General features: G+C 39.6%; 1 protein-coding gene across 1 annotated transcript in view; it reads right to left on the bottom strand.

The window, feature by feature from the left end:
• znf609a (zinc finger protein 609a) overlaps window positions 1-23,701 on the bottom strand; it is a 184,909-nt gene extending 161,208 nt beyond the window's left edge. Inside the window, exon 1 of the mRNA XM_036950793.1 lies at window positions 23,031-23,701. The gene's annotated coding sequence lies outside the window, so the exon portion shown is untranslated. The remainder of the gene's footprint in view (window positions 1-23,030) is intronic.
• Between the last annotated feature and the right edge of the window lie 1,299 nt (window positions 23,702-25,000).

Genomic DNA, 25,000 nt, shown 5'->3' with positions numbered 1-25,000 from the left:
CACTTCATGATTGTGTCCCACTTGTTGTTGATTCTTCACAAAAAAATACAGTTTTATATCTTTATGTTTGAAGCCTGAAATGTGGCAAAAGGTCGCAAAGTTCAAGGGGGCCGAATACTTTCGCAAGGCACTGTATATGACATGAGATTTATGATATGGAAATGTGAAGTGCACATTCACGAGTGCTTGGCTTGCTTGTATGGCATCAATGCGGTATTATAATCCTCACCGTAGGGCTCTAAACACTTTTTCCACTGGTGGCATCAACTATTTCAGTTGATGGCACCATCATATGATTTGGTCGCATATACCTTTAACTTTACAATATCATATTTACAATGATTGTTTGGAGGGTAAATTGATCTCAAAAATAGTGTTATTGTTAGTGATTTTGAACAGTACCTCCACAGTTGTAGGGACCCTATAAAATCAGCTTTATCTTTTGGTTAAATCCGTTTTCCCAGTTTTATTTTTTCAGGTTTCAGAGTTTTCCAATTTTTTTCAGGTTCACTCAAAAACGTGTTTTTGAAAAACGACAAAAAAATGTGATGCTCTAAGTCCACAACCACGCTTAACAATATAACTGCTAAAGCAGTTATTTGGACTGCTCACAATTTTTTTTTTTTTTTACATGCCCCCCCTCCGTCCTTGGCTTTTCCTAATTATGTCGGTGTTCAAATTTTAATATCAACAGAATTGGAGTTATAACCAGTTTTAGGAGGGCATGTCATTTTTTAAACGGTTGCACCTCCTCCCAACAGTAGGGTTTGCGGCACTCCTTCTGACAGTTGAAAGTGCAGTGCCCAGCTGATAATTATCCCAATAATTGCCTCAAAACTGAACCTAAACTATACTGACACTAATTTCACACATATAACAGATGAGATAAATTAAGTAAAGTATGATGGGGAGAAATGGGTGAACGGGGGAGTTGATTAGTGAGGGGAAGCGAACGATGCATAATTATGTAATTACCAATTGTGAATGAAGAACAGGGCCGGCCATTCTATTGTATTGGTATATAATTATAATCTCAAAATCGTATGTACCATATATCAATCCACCTAATCCAAACAGTTTTATCAGTCTACGATGGCCTACTTGAAGCAGGCAACAAAGTGAAAGCGTGCGTAATTGTAATGCTGAACGGCTTTCAATATCTGGGAAAAGATCCACATCGGGCAGCAGGTGAGCAAGTGTCAGAATGTGGTGATGAGGCTTGTGGAACCTTCAATTGGCAAGGGGAGAATTGTCACCATGGACAATTTCTTCACTGTTATTGGCCTGCACCATGAACAAAGTGAGACGGAAGCTCCCTCCCTCTGCGCAAAATAAGGCACCTGCACAGCCGTTGTACTCCACAATGGTGCTGAAGAATGATCAGAAGACAGGGACACAATAAAAGAGAAAACCGGAGACTATTGTGCACTACAACCAATCAAAACTATTTCAAAGTGCGTCAAGCAAGTGCAGGCTAAAGATTTGTGTCAGCTAAATTAAATCCAACTGATAACATTGTGTGAAGATGCATACAATTTAAGCACAAGCTGACAATTTACTGATGTCATATCAACACATTTAATTAGAATGCCATTGTTGCTTTTGTGCTGATTTTTATTATTTATCAAGGCCATGTGGCACTTATAATGATGTTTAGGCTACTGATGTTTTCATAATTTGAATGTCTTGCTGACTGTGCATCTTGGTGTTTAGGGGGGTATTGATTTTATTATGTAATTAAAAAAAAATGTTACCATGTTACAACTATGAAACATAAAGCATGTGTTGGAACAAAGGCACTCCACGAATAAAATATATTGAATACTTGAATGTGCTTTTGTTTTTACATATAGCCTACAGTAACAAACTAATGAAAATGCTATTGTGTTATTTGAAATAAAATAAAAATCGTATTGTAATGTCACCCAATGCCTTTATAAACACAACCAAATGATTCCTATATGCTGCTGCAAAAACAAATGTATTAATTACAATGTTAGAATGTTGCAGTCAGAATGACTGCTCATTAGTTTGAAGAGGTGTCCCTCGAGGCCCAGAGGTTCTAGTGTTAAACCACATCAGGAGAACATTTTTGAGGTCTGGGAACAATAATTTAAAAAACTGCGGAAGGTGTAGTTGCCTTTAAATTCAAGTAGTCACCTATCAAGAGACCGGTGTTTGGCTCGCAGTGTTTTTGTACTGTACAATGTACCGTGTAGGCTCCGCTCCATGTGATTGCAGAGTTACAAAACAAATGCCCTGCGATTGATACAAATCAGCCCTATGGGACTCCTATTCATGGCTGGAAGTCATACAGCCTGAAATCGAACCAGCAACTGTAGTGACACCTCTTGCACTGAGATGCAGTGCCTTTGACCTCTGCGCCACTCGGGAGCCCTTACTGACATATCATCCCAAAAAATCTATTCTGACTTCAGAAATCTGATTTGGTTCCGATCAGATTTACATAATAAATACAAAAATAGAAAAGTGAGTTTTAACTTTGCATTGGTACTTTTGATGCATTAACTAACGCAAATCCATATGTTATAACTGGTTATGTTAATGTTACCTTCCCTTCAAGCGCAGGGGCATACAGGTCAGCACTGCTAAGGCAAGAGCGAGAGAGCTCCAGACTAAAATAGTGGGCTATTTAAAGCACAAAGGAAACAAGTCTCAGACACCTAGATGGCAAGGATGTAATTGTGATATAGTTAAGTAAAACGTTACAAAAATGGTTTGTCAAAAGTACTCAAACAAGAACAACCACAGAATATGGGGAAATAGCTTAAGCCCAAATGACCCAGAAAGTGTCATCCATTCCATAAAAAGAAAGCCTTGCCAAGTCCTTAAAATCAATAGGCGTTTGCAGCTTTAAGATAAAAGTTGGTTTTCACAAAGTCCTCTTTAAAGTGAACTGAGGTAAAAAAATAAAATAAAAAAATAAAAAAGTTAAATAACTCTGTTCTCTTTGTATTCACACTTGAATTTAACACAGGTGGACTCCAAGTTGTAGAAACATCTCAAGGATGATCAATGGAAACAGGATGCACCTGAGCTCAATTTCGAGTCGCATAGCAAAGGGTCTGAATACTTATGTAAATAAGGTATTTCTGTTATTTATTGTTAATAAATTAGCCTTTTTTTTAAACTACTGTTTTTGCTTTGTTGTTATGGGGTATTGTGTGTAGCCTGATGAGTGAAAAAATTGATTCAATCAATTTTAGAATAAGACTAATGTAACAAAATGTGGAAAAGGGGAAGGGGTCTGAATACTTTCCAAATGCAATGTAGTCTACTGTCCCTTTAGGAGCTAGAATTGATTTTGTACCATATGTTGTGTTTCTCATCAAATATGTTGTCTTCTAACACTATTCAAACCCCACAATGGAATAAACAGCTTATGAAGCTCTCTTAGCGTATATATCACATATTGCAAACAAATAATCTGAACTAAAACCTGCACACATATTTAGGAATTTCTGTGCATCCTTTACAATCGCTAATCAATATCCAAAAACAGTACACATTTTTCCATTAACCTGCACATTATCATCTTCTCTATTTTTGGCACCAATTTGAAGGTTTATGGCAGGGGAAACAATGTTGCAGTAGTCCAGTATGTGGTAAGGGAATAATGACAAGCGAACCTGGGGAACATTGGTTTCATATTGCCCTAAAAAAAGGGCACTGGACGACGGAATTCAAGTGAATCGAACTCAGGGTGTTTTCACATATAGTCCTCTTTAAAAAGAAGCACTCTCAGTCAGTGAACACTGGGGTGAACAAAAAGCAAAAACTCAGGTCTCTTTGTATTCACACTGCCCTAGCCTTTGAATCAGGACTCAGCTCCATTGCCAGTTCACTTTAAAATGTTTGTGGTCCGAGTTGTTTTTGCATCCCCATTGCCATGTTTAGAAAATAACCAATATCCTTTTTCCAACATTTACTCAATGCACTCCGGGTAAATACATGCACATTGCAGGACAAGCCATACTATCAGAACCGGTTATCGGACAGCCAGGGATGTCACGACATACATTTTGGATAAATGGCAAAATAATAATTGCAGATTAAATAATGCTTTAATTATACTCAAAATTGTACCGCCAACCTGCAAATCGTCTTTTTTTAGTTTATGGCTACGGCAGGGGAAACGGTGTTAGAGTAGCTTATAGTACTTGGTGTGGAAATAATGATAAAATAACCTGGAGAGCAGTGTTCTCATTGCACTAAAAAAGGGAAACGAATCACAGACTCCTGAGATGTCTCAGTTCGGGTTTGTGTCGGGACTCGAGGGGTCCGAGTCCCTTTGGCATGTTCACACTGCACAAACAATTAAGCGACCCGCAAAAATTGGCTGAAAGGGAACAAGTGTGAAAACACCCTGAAAACACAGAAAGAACATTTGGCATTGCAGCATCTCTTTAGTCTTCTAAATTACTAATCTAAAGCCTGGTAAGAACAAAATGAACAATAATGCTATTTCGAATGTGTGTGATGTATAATCTTACCGTAACCTTTTAATACACGTAAGAAACCAGACTGAAATAAGACCTAGCTTAAATTATGAATGAATGCACAGGCCTAGCCAAATTAATTGTCATGTATTGTCATGTTGTGTCTTTCTGTCCTTTCCTTTCACCCTGTCTCCCTCTGCTGGTCGTACTAGGTTACCGTTTCTGTCCCTCTTTCCCCCAGCTGTTCCTTATCTTCTCTGACTACCTCATTCACCCCTTTTCCCACCTGTTCCCTTTTTCCCTCTGATTAGGTCCCTATATCTCTCTCTGTTTCTGCTCCTGTCTTTGTCGGATTCTTGTTTGTGTTGTTCATGCCTGAACCAGACTATCGTCATGTTTGCTGCAACCTTGTCCTGTCCTGTCGGAACCTGCCGGTCCATCTGAGCCTACGTTTTGTTTTGTTATTAAAGAAGCTCTGTTTACGTTAATTCGCTTTTGGGTCCTCATTCACGCACCGTAACATTAATAATGACACAGAAAGCCGACGCATCCTATAGGCTATTGCTCAACAGGCTCTCTTTTCTTTCTGGCTCAGATATTATATCAAAATGTCACCACCTTGCACACGTCATAACACATGATTTGTTCTACATCATGCAGAACACATCATGAAATCATGTCATAATTATGCCTCAACTTTATATCCGCTTTAGGAATGCTTTATGAACTGTCACACTTAATGGGCATCGTGAACTTTCCGAGTTGGGTTTAAGTTGTGGCTCGCTTTAAGTACTACCTCAGCTCTTGCCCTTTCTGGGATCTCGGGCAGTCAGTCGCCTTGTGCACATAGATTCTATCTTGTTTGATGGCTCATTCCAGTGCAACTGATCTTCTGTGAAGGTATACTGGTCAGTAGCACAGTTTAGTATTCAGTACCAACGACATGTAGAGGCACAACACTTAATACATTCCTGATTATGTCCTTCTCGATCTATGTAGGGGTGTAGCATGGGGTTAAAAAGAGCCATGTTCAAATCAACAACAAAATAATGATTCAATTTGTGACCAAGACAGAACATACCACTTGGCAAATTTATCAGAAGGGAAACCGTTAGGGGACCAGCATTCTACCATCCTTTTAAAGCCCTAGTTAAACCTTATTTAGCCTACTGAATAAATTCAAACATCCAAAAATGTCTCCATCATTTAGCCTCAAGCATTTTCTAGGTTAGGACTTGGCCTAGATAGAAAACCTTGTAGGCCTAAGACAGGACTGAAAATTCCCATAATTTGAAGACGGAGTCTCACTTCCCAAAAACACTTCCTCTTTGTAAGCCTATGGCTATGTAACATAGCCTATAGTAGACAAAATACAAATTTTATTGGTCCATTTATAGAAAAATATTGATTATTGTCTCGTTCTTTTTATTGGTGAGAAAGGGTTTTGGAGCTGGGAGGCCATTGAGGTGTTGAGGTGCAAAACTGCTGGCGCACCTCAACCTTTTTTATAACCCATTTAGACCTAATGCTTCTTTTGCTGCTGCTCCAGTTTCAACTATTCTGCCTTATTATTATTCGACCATGTTGGTCATTTATGAACATTTGAACATCTTGACCATGTTTTGTTATAATCTCCACCCGGCACAGCCAGAAGAGGACTGGCCACCCCACATAGCCTGGTTCCTCTCTAGGTTTCTTCCTAGGTTTTGGCCTTTCTAGGGAGTTTTTCCTAGCCACCGTGCTTCTACACCTGCATTGCTTGCTGTTTGGGGTTTTAGGCTGGGTTTCTGTACAGCACTTTGAGATATCAGCTGATGTACGAAGGGCTATATAAATAAATTTGATTTGATTTGATTTTGAGTGTAAACTTTATCAAAAGTCAAATGGCAAATACAATAAAATGGTGAGGCCCATACAAAAAATAAACCACAGTCCCATGGGCTATTAGCATACAATGTAATGCACGGCTGTCATAACAAGTAGAGAACTTTTAATGCTGTTAGCGTTAGGCAAGGCCTACATTCTGTCATGTAACCAACGTTTTAAATTATCTGTTCACTGGGGAAGTCCTGTGGGAAATGGAAGCTTGCTTTTTGTTCAAGTCTTTGTAAATGAAAGCTTCACAAATAGAATTGTTTATCCTCAATCCTATGTTGTATAGGAATTGCCAGTCTGATTGCATGCACTGGATGATTTCTCAACTAGGTTTGCGGTGAGAAAATGTGTCACGCCATGGGAATGCCAGTTTCTAGGCTTTTTAAGTGTCAACAACTCCTTCCAGTATGCTGCTTTGCAAATCATCTGGAAATCTATCTGCAATTGATTGCATATCAGCCTACATATCCTAGTCACTTCAATAGGGCTTCATCTAGGCTTTCTCAACAGCCTTTTTCCTTTCTGTAGCCTACTCCAACAGAGGCTCAGAGAAAAGTGTATGCAGAATTTAGGCTGCACCCCACTCTCCAGTTAGCTCGGCTCTGCAGTGAAAACAACTTAGTCTTTCAAATAAGGTCTTCTCAAAAAGGCCTTTGTGGGCATTGGGAATTGAAATGCTAGTCTGATTACACAGATATATATATCCTTCTCATCCTAAATTCAATTTGCTGTGACTAATGGATTGGAGATACACAAGCCCAGGGTTGCTTTTTTCAGAGCCGTTTTCTACCTCAGGTAACCCAAAAGGGAACGGATATCTGGTACAATCGCCTTGCCTCGTTCAGAGCCAGGCAGGGAATTGTTTTTGACAAGAGAACAGAATTTCAGAGCTAAGAACACCAGGGCTTAGCAGGGAAATTTGGGTAGCAGAAGCCCTTATGGACCACACTAAAACTTTGAGCTGACAGGCAGATCCCAGATAACAAAACTAGAGACAAAAGGAGGCTCAGCACTGGCCCGACATTCCAAAACGTTAGTGGCTTGTTCTTTGGTCTCCCTATCAGAATGGGGGCCAAGAGATATGCCCTGATATTGGGCAAATTCAGTTTCCTTGTTCCTCTGACAACAAACCTCCTCATCCAGAGGCCACTTGGGTCTTAGCCAAGAGATACCATGGGTAGAATAACAGAGGTTTCTTTCATTTGCTGTATTGGACTTGTTAAAGTGTGAAAGTTACACATTTCTAAAAAATATTTTTGAATTTCGCACGCTGCCTTTTGAGCGGAATGTTGTCGAGGGTTCCGCTAGAAAGGTTAAAAACACAAGTGTTAATGTTCGGTGATGAATCCCTCCACAGCCTCATAGAGGATCTAGATACTTTTTCTAACCTCTCTAACCAAATTATGTGTACTATATTACGTATTGCATCACAAAAAAATACAACTTTTACATTATCGTGTAATTTACCAATAAAATGGTCTGACAAGGATGTGGACATACTCGGTATACGTATCCCGAAAGAAAGAAATTCTCTCACTCCAATACATTTTTAGTTTTAGTTAGTAAAAATAAATAAGAACTTGCTACCATGGAAAGGAAAATACCTGTCTATTTGTGGAAAAATCACCCTGATTAACTCTTTAGTCATATCACAGTTTACCTATTTGCTTATAGTTTTGCCTACACTCAGCAACCAGTTATTGTAATTATATGAGCAAAAATAGAATATTTTTATTTGGAATGGCAAGCCAGACAAGATTAAAAGGGCCTATCTATGTAATGAATATGAATTTGGAGTGCAGAAATTAACAAAATATTAAAGCATTAGACCTAAAAGGCATCAGTCATACAAAAAAAGTTATCCTAAAATTCGAAATGGTTCTCTAGTAAATTAGTAAGAATGTCTCACCCCCATGTTCAAGAATGGCCTTTTTCCCTTTATACCGATTACAAACGCACAATTTTGGTTATTTGAAAACGAAATCTCAAAAAGAGCATTCTTTTTTAAACAAGCCATAGAAAGTTGGTTACAATTTCAGTTTAATCCACCTGAAAAGACAGAACAAAATAGTGGATAAACTATAAAAAAATATATATATTTTTCGATAACAATTTTTTTTAAAGGGATAATCTTTGTAAATGATATCACAAATAGGATTGGTGGAGTTATGTCACATATGGAAATGTGGAACTGTCTGCTCTACCCAAAATTACAACCAACTAATTGCAGCATCACCGCAAAAATGGAAGAGGCAAGTGGAAGGGACATGTGTCGGCCCTGCATTAAAGACAAATAAAATGTAAAAGAAAATTGTGATCAATAAAAATATATACCAGTTTCATTTAAGGACCAAAAAATGACAGCTGTGCCATATAAACTGCAAAATAGCTGGGTAGAGATTTTTTTATTTACTTTTGTGAAATAGCACAGTTACAAATATATGGCAAATAAAAATAAAACTGGACGGACATCAGAAATAGGACTAAAAACAAACAAAATGTAACTATTGTAAAATAGATTATGTCTGTAAAATGTATATAGTATGTAAAAGCCGGAAGTAGAATCCTAAGTGGTATTGTTTAATAGTTTACTCCAATTGGGGGAGGGGTGCTAGTGTTTGAGGGAAATAAAGGAAAAAATATGTACAGTGGGGCAAAAAAGTATTGCCAGCCACCAATTGTGCAAGTTCTCCCACTTAAAAAGATGAGGCCTGTAATTTTCATCATAGGTACACTTAAACTATGACAGACAAAATGAGAAGAAAAATCCAGAAGAATCACATTGTGGGATTTTTTATGAATTTATTAGCAAATTATGGTGGAAAATAAGTGTTGGGTCAATAACAAAAGTTTCTCAATACTTTGTTATATACCCTTTGTTGGCAATGACAGAGGTCAAACGTTTTCTGTAAGTCTTCACAAGGTTTTCACACACTGTTGCTGGTATTTGGCCCATTCCTCCATGCAGATCTCCTCTAGAGCAGTGATGTTTTGGAGCTGTTGCTGGGCAACACAGACTTTCAACTGCCTCCAAAGATTTTCTATGGGGTTGAGATCTGGAGACTGGCTAGGCCACTCCAGGACCTTGAAATGCTTCTTACGAAGCCACTCCTTCGTTGCCCGGGCAGTGTGTTTGGGATCATTGTCATGCTGAAAGACCCAGCCACGTTTCATCTTCAATGACCTTGCTGATGGAAGGAGGATTTCACTCAAAATCTCACGATACATGGCCCCATTCATTCTTTCCTTTACACGGATCAGTCGTCCTCGTCTCTTTGCAGAAAAACAGCCCCAAAGCATGATGTTTCCACCCCCATGCTTCACAGTAGGTATGGTGTTCTTTGGATGCAACTCAGCATTCTTTGTCCTCCAAACACGACGAGTTGAGTTTTTACCAAAAAGTTATATTTTGGTTTCATCTGACCATATGACATTCTCCCAATCTTCTTCTGGATCATCCAAATGCTCTCTAGCAAACTTCAGACGGGCCTGGACATGTACTGGCTTAAGCAGGGGGACACGTCTGGCACTGCAGGATTTGAGTCCCTGGCGGCGTAGTGTGTTACTGATGGTAGGCTTTGTTACTTTGGTCCCAGCTCTCTGCAGGTCATTCACTAGGTCCCCCCATGTGGTTCTGGGATTTTCGCTCACCGTTCTTGTGATCATTTTGACCCCACGGGGTGAGATCATGCGTGGAGCTCCAGATCGAGGGAGATTATCAGTGGTCTTGTATGTCTTCCATTTCCTAATAATTTCTCCCACAGTTGATTTCTTCAAACCAAGCTGCTTCCCTATTGCAGATTCAGTCTTCCCAGCCTGGTGCAGATTTACAATTTTGTTTCTGGTGTCCTTTGACAGCTCTTTGGTCTTGGCCCTAGTGGAGTTTGGAGTGTGACTTTTTGCAGTTGTGGACAGGTGTCTTTTATACTGATAACAAGTTCAAACAGGTGCCATTAATACAGGTAACGAGTGGAGGACAGAGGAGCCTTTTAAAGAAGAAGTTACAGGTCTGTGAGAGCCAGAAATATTGCTTGTTTGTAGGTGACCAAATACTTATTTTCCACCATAATTTGCAAATAAATTAATTAAAAATCCTACAATATGATTTTCTGGATTAATTTCTTCTCATTTTGTCTGTCATAGTTGAAGTGTACCTATGATGAAAATTGCAGGCCTCTCATCTTTTTAAGTTGGAGAACTTGCACAATTGGTGGCTGACTAAATACTTATTTGCCCCACTGTATGTCATGCAACAAAATGCAAACTAATTAATGGATTTTTGTTTTAGATTCCATCTCTCACAGTTGAAGTGTACCTATGATAACAATGACAGACCTCTACATGCTTTGTAAGTAGGAAAACCTGCAAAAATGGCAGTGTATCAAATACTTGTTCTCCCCACTGTGTGTGTGTGTGTGTGTGTGTGTGTGTATGTATGTATGTATGTATTTAAATATATATTAACCCCCAAAATATATGGGGGATTAGAAATGCAGAAAATTACATTGTATATTTTTTTTATACAAATCAATTACAAACATTAGGCTGTGTTCATGAATTATTGTGCTGTTGCAATGGTTCCATTTGTAAGTGAGAAGTGTTTAGACCCTTTGACAAAGACCATCATAAACAAGAGGAAAAAGAGTGAAAACATAGGCAACTATGATGTACTTTCGTAAATGTCTTGAATTCAAAGTGTCTCTGAAATGGTTTTCAAACAACAGCAAGGCGAGGAGTCTAGGGAAATAGGCTACTCCTACATTACTTTGAAATCTATTCAGCTTAGGGCCTACATCTAGGTATAGGCCTAAGGGTTGCGGTTCACCCTCTGAGAATAAAGTCTGCTTTCACTTTGAGGATGGATACGGTGGAGAATACATTTCTACAATGACAGAAATAGCCCTAAAGGACTTAAGTTACTCTCTTTTCACTGATGATCTCTGACTACAACAAATAAGTTAATATCCATGTCCAAAAATAATAATGAGGAAATGGTTTAGAACTCAATAGCTACATGTGTGGGCCCTCATACCTTCACGTGTGGCCTTTTTTATTCTCGATTCAAACAGGATTGCAAACTCACAGCAACATCTCAACAATGAGAGGTGTGAGTGGGCGGTATCACAGTTCACGGTAAACAAATAGACAAGTCGCCTAGTAAGCAAACATCTGCCTTTTCCTTCAATTCCACTTAGCACAGATGATCCAGGAGGTAATTGGACATACATCAGTTCAAAGACAAATACCTTTGGAAGTTTTTATTTTTTAACAATGAAACAGAGCTAGTCTGGAACTTGATCTGCCATTGCAAGCACTTGAGCATAACAATGTTTTAAAGGTCATTATGGTGATGTTATTTTGCATCAACAAAATATGCTTCATGCCACTTAATTCAAACATTGTTTGACTTGGGAAATAACAAATTGCAACATGAGGAACAAATAAAGCATTTCTCAAAACTTTACAATAATTGTATTGAATTGTGTGTCTGCTGTTGATGTCAACTAGGCTGAATGGATTCTCTACACATATGTAGTAAAAAATAAAAAATAAATGAATAGCCTAGAATTACCAGCTCAGAGCCATTGAACAGCTGCAGGGAGAATGAAAATGACAGAGTGGGCCAAGAGAGCAAACAAAACATTTCACTTTTTATACAGTGATATGTCATTTAGAAGACTTATCCGAAGCGACTTACGTGTACATATATTTTACATACGGGTGGTCCCGGGAATCGAACCCACTATTGTGGCATTGCAAGCGCCATGCTCTACCAACTGAGCTACAGAAGACCACAAGTAGACACATCAGTGATGTGTATTCATGGTTGCCAGGCTTCCCCCAAAAGAAATGACCAAGAACAAAGGAAAACATTTGTCTCTGTATATGTAGTCAATCCATCTCATGCTGTCTGATCAAAAAGAGTATGACATTGTTGCCCGCCCATAGCATTAAATGAAAAGGAAGACAGCGAGCATTTGGCCTCCCTTGATAAAAATATAGAAAAAATAAATAGCTAAAAACTGAGTTAGCTAAACTGAGTTAGTGCAACTGCGAATGGTCCAAGAGCACCAATAAAAAAGGGTCAACGGAAGCCCGTTTGGATTTGGCTTCACACCAATCGCATCAAAAGCAAAACATAATTGACAGAATTGCATCCCGTTGTGTGGTTGTCCTCTGGTGGATAGCTTCTTTTTTTTGTTTACATACAATCTACCTGCAGTAAAGCCACTCAACATGTACATTACATTCAGTCATCTAGCAGACACTCCGATCCAGAGCGACCTACAAGAGCAACCAGGGCACAGACAGATCTCCCACCAAGTTAAAGCGACCTCTCGGCCACCGGTCCAAGCTTACAACCACCAACCATCCAGACCCATTTACTTTTTCCACATTTTGTTACATTACAGCCTTATTCTAAAATAAAGCTGCAATGTGCATGCATTAAAAATAAACATAATGAAAAAGCAAAAACAGATTTGAAATTTTTGCAAATGTATGAAAAATAAAAACATACCTTTTGCTATGGACTCGAAATGAGCTCAGGTGCATCCTGTTTCCCCTGACTATCCTTGAGATGTTTCTACAACTTAGAGTCCACCTGTGGTAAATTCAATTGATTGGACACAATTTGGATAGGCACACACCTGTATATATAAGCTATGCATTGCTTGTTTGAAAAATAGATACTTTGAACAAGATTTCATTTTCAATTAATCAAAAACGAAAAATGGCAATCTGCACAAAGGTCATTTTTAAACAAGGGTTGAGTTTCTCTTAGTAATCTACTAGTAAAACTGTTGAATAAGTGAAGCTTTTAGAGAGAGGTTTAGTGCTTTTATGTTTAATAATGTCAGCCCACCAAATTCCTATTCATTATAGATAGGCATGCTTTATCTTGTCTGGTTTAGCATCCCAGATAAATGTAAATATATTTCTCTCATATGATTAGAAAAAACTAAATCATCAGGAGTAGGCAGCGCCATTAGTAAGAGAGTAAACTGAGATATGACTCAGGAGTTAATCCGTGTAATGTTTCCATAAATAGACCAGTATTTACCTCTCCATGGTTGCAGAATATTGTCTATTTTTACTGAAATTCACTGTGGTGAGCTCATTTATATATTTTGTGATATTAATACCAAGTATGTCTACTTCGACGTCAGCCCATTTTATAGGTAAACCGCAAGGTAATGTAAAAGTTGTATTTTAAAGATCCAATATGTAATATGAAGATCCAATACGTAATATCATAATAAGGTTTTAGTCCAGAGGCCAGAAAAGTTATCTAGGTCTTCAATGAGACATTGGACTAAAAATAAAACCTTATTATGATATTACGTATTGGATCTTCATACTACATATTGGATCTTTAAAATACAACTTTTACATTACCTTGCGGTATGTCTCATTGAAGACCTAGATAACTTTTCTAAAAGCTTCACAGGGATCTAGCTTAATATAAAACTTGAGTCATCGGCAAACATAGACACCTTTGTTTTTAAGCCTTGGATTTCTAATCCTCTAATGTTGTTATTTAATCTAATAACTATCATTTCAAAGGCCATAACGAATAGATATGGTGACAGCAGACACCCTTGTTTGACCCCTCTTGACAAGTTCAAAAAACTCTGAGAAGTAACCACTATTTACTATTTTACACCTGGGGTTGTGATACATTACTTTTACCCATTGAATAAGAGACTCACCAAAAAAACTTAATCCAGGCATTTATAAATAAAACCGAGCCTTACATTATAAACCTTTTCACACATACCAACAAACAAGTGTGATCATTCACCAGCGTTCCCTGCAGCGTGCGCTCAAACCGGTGTGATTAGAACACTTATTTAGAACGTCCAGTTTTGATTGAAGCAAAAGTCTAAATTTGAGCTGGCCACACTTTTTTCAGAAACATTTTGCACAAACACGGTCCTTACAAAGTAATTCACAGAAGAAACGACAGCATAACACAATCAACCAAACCTGGAAAATGTAGTCTACATTAGTCCTAGTGCTAACTGTGGAAAGATTAACGTAGCACAAGTGGTCATATTTGGAGAACTCTTGGCTGACAGAAACCATAATATGAATTAGCTAATAGCAATTACTATTTACAATTCATCAGATCATTGGTGAGCTCAACAGTGATCTAAATCATTGAGTACAACACTTTCTAAAATTTGAAAGTAATCCAACAATGGGTAGTTTGTTTGTTTTTTCGCGTCAACCAAAGATAATAATAGGAGACAAGATGAGTTTGGTCTGTTTGTAGTATGCATGATGAAGGGGGTGTGTCGTCTACGATCATTAACTTCCGGACATTTATTTGAAAGAAGAGAGAACCATTCCTACACCTCATTATCACATCTTTGGTCTGACAGATGTTTACGTGACACACAGAACGCATTGTATAATGTCAACAAACATGGCACCACACATAGCTGGCAAATAGCTTAGCATTAGCTCATCGTAATCAGTACAACCTTCAAAAAATGATTTTACACCTGCATCATAGGTGCCTATTGCCATCTTTGTAATAATCGGAATGTCTTATTTGTCACCAGTTCTTGAAAACGTGAATAAAAGTGTAAATACATTATGCTTCATACATACATACTGTATGCTAGAGTAGAAACGACAACACGATATAGAGAAAATAAGGCACTTACTTTGATAGGAAAGCACACAGTTATTATTTGTAAGGAAAACAACAATGATGGCAATACAAGCACCAGCCAGAAAATGTGTCAGTTTGTGCAAGACTGTGCAAATGTCTGCATACTTGATCTGCGGAAACACTAGGGAAGTGCTTGGGCTCTCCTCGAAGAGAGAAGTTTGTCCGGCTCAGTAAAGCCTCAAACATAAACTGTCCACAATAGTGAAATGTGCTACTTCTATGTGAATTAATAGGGAGGAACACACCTAAATTGAAACTGTTCGGAAATAACTTGAAATTGACAACTTGAAACATACCCTATAGATAATTAGCAGGCAGCATGGGTTAACTGTCCTGTTGCATAACAATCACATTTTTTAACAGCGAGTGCATTATGACATCACATGCATAAAACTACTCGCGCTGGGGCGACCGGTAGAGATATTTTGAACTTACGCCTGAAAAGGTTAAAGGCCTTTTCAACATCTGCTATGAACACCAGGACTGGCTTCTTAGATGTTTTATGTTTGTCTATTATTTCTAGTAGTTGTCATATATTTTCTCCAAAGTCCATGTAAAAAAACATGTCTTATCAGGATGAACAATACCCGGTAAAACCTTTTGAGTGCTATTCATTTCAGTATAATTTTTACATCACAACATTGATCTATAACAGGTCTCCAGTTTTTTAGATGGACTGGATCTTTATCACCCGGGTATTGTTTTAATAATAGTGAAGTAAGACCTTCCTGCTGAATACCTGACAGACAACCATTTCTATAGGAGTAGTTCAAACAAGCTAATAATGGAGCTTTGACTATATCAAAAAAGGCTTGATATACCTCCACGCCATCAAGCCATTGTAAGACGGCACCGAAGAGGAAGGCAGACGTTTTACGTGTCCCCAACCTGTTGTCTTTTTTTTTGTTTGCATTGTTGGTAACTTATTTTTTTTACTTATTTTGTACATAATGTTGCCGCTACCGTCTCTTATAACCAAAAATAACTTCTGGACATCAGGACTACGATTACTCACTATGGACTAGCAGAATCCTTTTTTTCCCTTTCACGACTCTAACGAGCCCGAAGCGAAGGATACACTGCTGTCTCAGGAACAGGCACATATCCCCGTGATTTGCGTGAAGAGGCGGCAGAGAAAAAGTGGCCAAAGGGCAGGCTGCATTCAGAGAATTTGAGGGCGATCGAATAAATCCCCACTTCCTTCCATTCTGCTAGCAAACGTGCAATCTTTGGAGAATAACATTATGAGCTACACAGAAGATTAAACTACCAACGGGACATTAAAAACTGTAACATCTTGTGCTTCACGGAGTCGTGGCTGAACGACGACACTGTCAACATACAGATGGCTGGTTACAAGCTATAACAGCAGGATAGAACAGCGGCATCTGGTAAGACAAGGAATGTGTATTTTTTGTAAATAACAGCTGGTGCACGATATCTAAGGAAGTCTCAAGCAATTGCTTGTGTGAGGTAGAGTATCTCATGATAAGCTGTAGACCACACTATCTACCTAGAGTTTACATCTGTATTTTTCGTAGCTGTTTACATACCACCATAGTCAGAGGCTGACACTAAGACGGCATTGAATGAGTCGTATTCCGCCATAAGCAAACAAGAAAACGCTCACCCAGAGACGGCGCTCCTAGTAGCCAGGGACTTTAATGTAGGGAAACTTAAATCTGTTTTACCAAATTTCTATCAGCATGTTAAATGTGCAACCAGAGGGAAAAAAAACTCTGGACCACCTATACTCCATACACAGAAATGCGTACAAAGCTCTCCCTCGCCCTCCATTTGGAAAATCTGACCATAATTCTATCCTCCGGATTCCAGCTCACAAGAAAAAATTAAAGCAGGAAATACCAGTGACTAGATCAATAAATAAGTGGTCATATGAAGCAGATGCTAAACTACAGGACTGGTTTTCTAGCACAGACTGGAATATGTTTAGGGATTCCTCAGATTGCATTGAGGAGTACACCACATCAGTCATTGGCTTCATCAATAAGTGCATTGATGACGTCGTCCCCACAGTGACTGTACGTACCCCAACCAGAAGCCATGGATTACAGGCAGCATCCACACTGAGCTAAAGGCAAGCGCTGCCGCTTTCAAGGAGTGGGACTCTAACCCAGAAGCTTATAAGAAATCCCGCTATGCCCTCCGACGAACCATCAAACAGGCAAAGCATCAATACAGGACAAAGCTTGAATTGTACTACACCGGCTCTGATGCTCGTCGGATGTGGCAGGGCTTGCAAACTTTTACAGACTTCAAAGGGAAGCACAGCCGGGAGCTGACCAGTGACTCGAGCTTACCAGACAAGCTAAACTATTTCTATGCTCGCTTTGAGGCAAATAACGCTGAAACACGCATGAGAGCACCAGTTGTTCCGGAAGACTGTGTGATCACGCTCTCCGCAGCCGACGAGAGTAAGACCTTTAAACAGGTCAACATTCACAAGGCCGCATGGACAGACAGATTACCAGGACATGTACAGTGATCATGCGCTGACCAACTGGCAAGTGTCACTGACATTTTCAACCTCTCCCTGTCCAAGTCTGTAATACCAACATGTTATAAGCAGACCGCCATAGTGCCTGTGCCAAAGAACACCAAGGTAACCAGCCTAAATGACTACCGACCAGTACCACTCACATCTGTAGCCATGAAATGCTTTGAAAAGGCTGGTCATGACTCACATCAACACCATTATCCCAGAAACCCTAGACCCACTCCAACTTGCATATCGCCCCAACAGATCCACAGATGATGCAATCTCTATTGCACTCCACACTGCCCTTTCGCACCTGGACAAAAGGAACACCTATGTGAGAACGCTATTCATTGACTACAGCTCAGCGTTCAACCCCATAGTGCCCTCAAAGCTCATCACTAAGCTAAATACCCTGGGAACAAACACCTCCCTCCGCAACTGGATCCTGGACTTCATGATGGGCCGCCCCCAGGTGGTAAGGGTAGGTAACAACATATCTGTCACGCTGATCCTCAACACAGGGGCCCCTCAGGGGTGCGTGCTCAGTCCCCTCCTGCACTCCCTGTTCACTCATGACTGCACGGCCATGCACGACTCCAACACCATCATTAAGTTTGCTGATGACACAACAGCGGTAGGCCTGATCACTGACAACGATGAGACAGCCTATAGGGAAGAGGTCAGAGACCTGGCCGCATGGTGCCAGGTCAACAAACTCTAACTCAACGTGATCAAGACAAATGAGATGATTGTGGACTACAAGAAAAATAGGACCGAGCACACCCCCATTCTCATCGACGGGGCAGCAGTGGAGCAGGTTGAGAGCTTCAAGTTCCTTGGTTTCCATATCACCAACAAACTAACATGGTCCAAGCACACCAAGACAGTCTTGAAGAGGGCACGACAAAACCTATTCCCCCTCAGGAGACTGAAAAGATTTGGCATGGGTCCTCAGATCCTCAAAAATTACAGACTTCAAAGGGAAGCACAGCCGGGAGCCGGGAGCTGACCAGTGACTCGAGCTTACCAGACAAGCTAAACTATTTCTATGCTCGCTTTGAGGCAAATAACGCTGAAACACGCATGAGAGCACCAGTTGTTCCGGAAGACTGTGTGATCACGCTCTCCGCAGCCGACGAGAGTAAGACCTTTAAACAGGTCAACATTCACAAGGCCGCATGGACAGACAGATTACCAGGACATGTACAGTGATCATGCGCTGACCAACTGGCAAGTGTCACTGACATTTTCAACCTCTCCCTGTCCAAGTCTGTAATACCAACATGTTATAAGCAGACCGCCATAGTGCCTGTGCCAAAGAACACCAAGGTAACCAGCCTAAATGACTACCGACCAGTACCACTCACATCTGTAGCCATGAAATGCTTTGAAAAGGCTGGTCATGACTCACATCAACACCATTATCCCAGAAACCCTAGACCCACTCCAACTTGCATATCGCCCCAACAGATCCACAGATGATGCAATCTCTATTGCACTCCACACTGCCCTTTCGCACCTGGACAAAAGGAACACCTATGTGAGAACGCTATTCATTGACTACAGCTCAGCGTTCAACCCCATAGTGCCCTCAAAGCTCATCACTAAGCTAAATACCCTGGGAACAAACACCTCCCTCCGCAACTGGATCCTGGACTTCATGATGGGCCGCCCCCAGGTGGTAAGGGTAGGTAACAACATATCTGTCACGCTGATCCTCAACACAGGGGCCCCTCAGGGGTGCGTGCTCAGTCCCCTCCTGCACTCCCTGTTCACTCATGACTGCACGGCCATGCACGACTCCAACACCATCATTAAGTTTGCTGATGACACAACAGCGGTAGGCCTGATCACTGACAACGATGAGACAGCCTATAGGGAAGAGGTCAGAGACCTGGCCGCATGGTGCCAGGTCAACAAACTCTAACTCAACGTGATCAAGACAAATGAGATGATTGTGGACTACAAGAAAAATAGGACCGAGCACACCCCCATTCTCATCGACGGGGCAGCAGTGGAGCAGGTTGAGAGCTTCAAGTTCCTTGGTTTCCATATCACCAACAAACTAACATGGTCCAAGCACACCAAGACAGTCTTGAAGAGGGCACGACAAAACCTATTCCCCCTCAGGAGACTGAAAAGATTTGGCATGGGTCCTCAGATCCTCAAAAAGTTCTACAGCTGCACCATCGAGAGCATGGTGGCATCACTGCCTGGTATGGCAACTGCTCGGCCTCCAACCACAAGGCACTACAGAGGATGGCGCGAACAGCCCAGTACATCACTGGGGCCAAGCTTTCTGCCATCTAGGAACTCTATACCAGGCAGTGTCAGTGGAAGGCCGTAAAAATTGTCCTAGACTCCAGCCACCCTAGTCATAGACTGTTTTCTCTGCTACCGCATGGCAAGCAGAGCCTGAGCGCCAAGTCTAGGTCCAAGAGGCTTCTAAACAGCTTCAAACCCCAAGGCATAAGAGTCCTGAACATCTAATCAAATGGCTACCCAGACTATTTGCATTGCTCCCACCTCACCTCAACTAACCGGTGCTCCCGCATATTGACTCTGTACCGGTACCCCCCGGTATATAGTCTCGCTATTCATGTTTTACTGCTGCTCTTAAATTACTTGTTACTTTCCTCTTATTCTTGTCCATATTTTTTGGAACTGCATTGTTGGTTGGGGGCTCGTAAGTAAGCATTTCACTGTTGTATTCGGCGTATGTGACTAATAAAATTGGATTTTCCAGACTGAAAGGATTTAATATCCTCAAAGTTATTCCTCTGTAATTTGGCCTTGGCACTAATCTTATTGAGGATTTGTTAACTTTACCATTTTTATTATTATGAAATAATAATAAAAAGAGTTGCTGCAAATTATCTTAGATAGCTTTCCTGTTTTGAAGATTCAGGAAGAATTGTGTATTTTTCTCCATATTCCATCCAGTTTGCTTCATTTTTTATAATATATTACATTGTTGAGCCAATGCCACAGATGTTAGAAAATTGAGTCAGGATATTATGTGTGTAGTAGATCGGAGTAGGTTGATGTGTGTGATATTGGATGTGATTTAGTTAAAGTTTAGTGTCTGGATAAGAGCAAGACTATAATGTGCAAATAAATAAGAACGCAGCCAATTTGCATGGTTGAGTGTCCGTGTGTAACATGAAGGAGGTGTAGTCTTAATATTCAGGATGATAATTGTAATCCATATTGTATCAACATCATAGTTGCATTAAACATCATTATCATAGAAAAACACAACCCAGTATTTCCATAGTAATTGAGGTTTCACATGATTATGAAACCGAGATCCCGTACAAGATGTTATTATTCCCCAACATCCCTGTTCTGCCATCTTCCTATTGCTTGTTGGAAACATAGATAAACATGTAGACCAAGATACACAAAAACATATTGAATTATAGGAGGTTCTCGACAGTAGAGAGATCTATTCTGTATGCGTGACTGTAAGTGAGTGTAATTGAGTGTGTGAGTGTCCGGTGGATAGCTAGCTAGTTAAATGGTTCCCTTTCCTAAATTAGCCATGGATGGATATGGGGATTTGGACTTGTGGTTTTACTTAATTCTCTGTGTTGGTCAAAGATTATAACAGTGATTCTGATACAACCATAAATTCATACATTGTGCCCCTCCAACATGTAGCTAGATGTAGAATGCTAATGTTGACTAGCCGGCTCATCATTGACCATGACAGGAAGTTAGGCTAGCGAGCAAGCATTTTAACCAGGTAGCCTAGGACAACAAAAACTACAAGTATGAGAGTCACAGACCGTTTCGTCAACATGAAAGAGAGGAGGATGGCATTGGCGTTTCTCTACAAGTAGTCTACATGTTTTTTTCTACTTGAACGAGAACACGCACACATAGAAATCAGAACCATGGACAGCCACATCATATTTCGCTTATGTTGATTGGACTAAATCGTTTTTGGTAGCTTTTAGTTGTCACTGTATTAGACAAGGCATAGGTGATTTTATGGTGTTGAAGTTGAAATGGTGCTGAAATAGTGGAGGCAGCTCCTGTTTTTTTTGTTGCTATAACTGTGGTTCTCAATCAAAAGCTGCTTAGGAGTCTGAAAATGTCTGAAACGTTAATTTGCTTGACCATGCTGTGGAGGTCATATAACTGAGATATATAAACATTTTGTGGACTTATAACCAGACAAATGTTGCTCTGTTTTTTTGATGGAATAAAGGTGTGGTTAAATTTTTTCTGCCACTGTCTTCTTATTGTCTCAGCCTTAGGCCTATATATCATAGTGGCAAGGCATATGAACTAACAGGTTCTAGAGCAAACAACACAATTACCACAACACATAGGTTGTAATATGGCATTTTTCCCCCTGGCTTGGCTTCCCCAGTGATTCTACCCACGCACCGCTATACTGTAACAATCCAGGGGAGACGGTGTAGTGCCAGGAACCCGAGCAGCCATGGCCAATGGTAAAAATAAAAAAAAGTCATTATTGGGGGAACAGTCATTGGTCACTCTTATCGATGTCAGCTTCGTTACACTAACCCCACCAAAATACGTCTATGAGTGTGGCTCAAACTCAGGACAGCAAATCTGCAACCATAAACACTGCTACAAGGAAGCTAGTTCCCTTGGGAGAGCCAGGACTGTAACAATAACCAGATTGCCTTGCATTGTTATCACAAAAAAATATAGCATTGAATAAAATGTGATGGTTGATTGCGATTTCACTACGCCTCTTGACTTGAGTCATCCAATCAAATATAGAGAAGTCTGAAGGCGACTAAAAGGAACATGTTAAGTAGTCTAGGAACCCACTTACCCTGGCCCTTCTAGCGTCAGGTGGCATGGCTGTCCAGGCAAATACTGTGACATATGCTCTCGCACACTGCATATCATTAAGTTCTTTGCAAAAGGCTGAGCCAACCTACTATAAACACACACTAGCTTGGTTTATGACAGACACCCTGTTAGCCAACTAATGTTGGATAGCAATATCATCAAGTCACTTCCTAGGGAAACAGAGGACAAGTGTACAAGCATTGGCATAGAACAGCCATACTAGCAAATTGAAAGGATCAGCTATATATGGTGCTAAAGTTAACAATTAACGTTACTCTTTAAAACGGCTAGTTAAATGGCTAAAATGAAAATAGAAGGCGGTTAAACGTTATTCCCTAAAATGCACACATTGCATTAGGACATTTCCTAAATGTCCACTTCTTAGGATAATTTGCTAGCTATGGCTAACGTTAGCTAATACCATTTTAGGACAAGAGCCGAATAACTCATGGGTGCTTGTGTTGAAATAGCTGCTCCTCCTGGGTCTTCAGACAAAGAGGGGTTCGCGAAAGCAGTTGTTAGCCAGATAAGCTAAGTGTTAGCTAGCTATAGCGCCCTTTCCAGGTTAGCATTAGCTAAGGACGCTAGCTCGCGCGCTAGTTTACGTCCCGCGTTTCTAAAGTAACGTTATCGAAAACATTCCTACACTCGTATAAACTTAATGTTGTTAACTTACCCCACTTGCCAACACCAATCCAACGAATGTTTATGTACACTCCATAGATCCTGATAGTAAAGGTAAAAGCACTTTGATGACCCCCAACGTGCTGAAATTCACAGACAAATCAATCAACGCGCTCCCAAGAAATCCCAACAGCAGAGAAAAGGAAATGCCAATTCACTGGACTGCAGCCATCACACACGTTGAGATCCTGTTAAAAAATTGAAATATACCGGTTACGATGGGCATTTCAAATTAAGTTTCAAGCATGGTTGGAAATATAGCACATCCTTTCTGTAGTCCGAATTGTAAATTCCGATATTCCGGTGGTTTCCACCAGTTTTATTACTGGACTTGATTTTGCTGAATCTCTAATATCTTAATGGCTGTTTATCTTTCAATGCTGAGGGGAGCGAATACAATGTAACCAACAAGCAGAACGAGTCATTTGCAAATTCAGGAATAAGAGCCTTTGTGGACTGAACCGCTAGGGGAGGTACACTACTAGCTGAGAAGAACCGGAACTGGATTTTAAAGGGGATTGGGGATGTTGGTGAATGACTCTCGATGCCTAGGATAATTTGATTATTGGCATGACAGGCACAATATGGTTATATATATATATATGTTAAATACGTAGCAGCAAAAAGAGACACAGCTACATTAATGATATTTGGCTATCAAAATGCACACGTGTATGTTGTGCTTGATATGAGATAACAAGGCAACTCTACTAAATATTTAGTTGAAATACAAATAACAAGAAATAAAATAAAAAATATTGATGTTTGATTTTATATAACTTTATACAATATTATCCACATAGAGTTTGTTTAAAAAAATGCACAAAAAAAAAAAAGAATTTCAGAATTCTGTTTCAACTTTATAGATTTTACTCAGAGTGCAATTGTGTCTTTATGTTTATTTCCTCGGGTTGTGGATACCAACTATGGATACCAAGGATTGTGTAAAATACCAAAAACAGTACAAATCAAATCACATTTTATTTGTCACATGCGTTATAACAACAGGTGTAGACTAACAGTGAAATGCTTACTTAATTAAGGGACCCTTCCCAACAATGCAGAGACAGAAAAAAAAGTGAAATAATAGAAAAATAATAACACAAGGAATAAATACACAATGAGTAACAACAACTTGGCTATATACAAGGGGTACCAGTTCTGAGCCAAAGTTCAGGGTTGCGTAAATGTAAACAGACCATAAATGTCTCAATTTTGGTTTTCTAGAAAAGCTGTGAGTTTTATTATATGATACAATATCAGTACTTGTTGCATTTAGATCTTGTCTAAGTCATATCATCAACTGATTTCAGCCAGTGTATGGCTGTGGATTTACTGCATTGTTTGAATGGAATGTTGGCATATTGGCAGTTAATTTGAAAAATGTATAATAATAATAATAATAATCATCATCATAATATATTTAATTTGTATAGCACTTTTCTTTACAGTTTCATTACAAAGCTCTACTGATAAAAAATAAATAATATATATTCAATAAAAACAACATACATTTAGAATCAAGGCATGTAAAATAGCGGTAACACTCGACTTGTCATAACATCTGACATAACTTGTCAGAGCCTGTCATAATATGCTCATAACACTGTCATGACACATATATTTACACCTGTTGTGACATTTATTGTTTTTTTATGGCTGGTTATGACACCTATATAAGAGTGTCAAAACCATAATTTATTCAAATGTATTTTTTCCTGCCTAGAAGTTTCTTAAGTCCTTTGTTGTTGTTGAAATGAATTCTTTACAGTCATGTTTGTTTTCATCATAAATAACTTTATGACACTTTCAAGAAGCATTATGACCGTCCCATGTCATTATCACGTACTTACCCTTATGTCAGTCATCAGTCAAATAGAGGGTGTCTTGTCCTGCACCTGAAATCTGCTCCTACATTCACCCAGTTATAAGAAACAAAGCATTTGAGGTAGGTGCATGTCT

Source organism: Oncorhynchus mykiss, chromosome 2 (assembly GCF_013265735.2).
Source record: "Oncorhynchus mykiss isolate Arlee chromosome 2, USDA_OmykA_1.1, whole genome shotgun sequence".
Lineage (NCBI taxonomy): Eukaryota > Metazoa > Chordata > Actinopteri > Salmoniformes > Salmonidae > Oncorhynchus > Oncorhynchus mykiss.
Note: the sequence above shows the minus strand (reverse complement) of the source record. Positions and strands in the feature narration are given on the sequence as shown.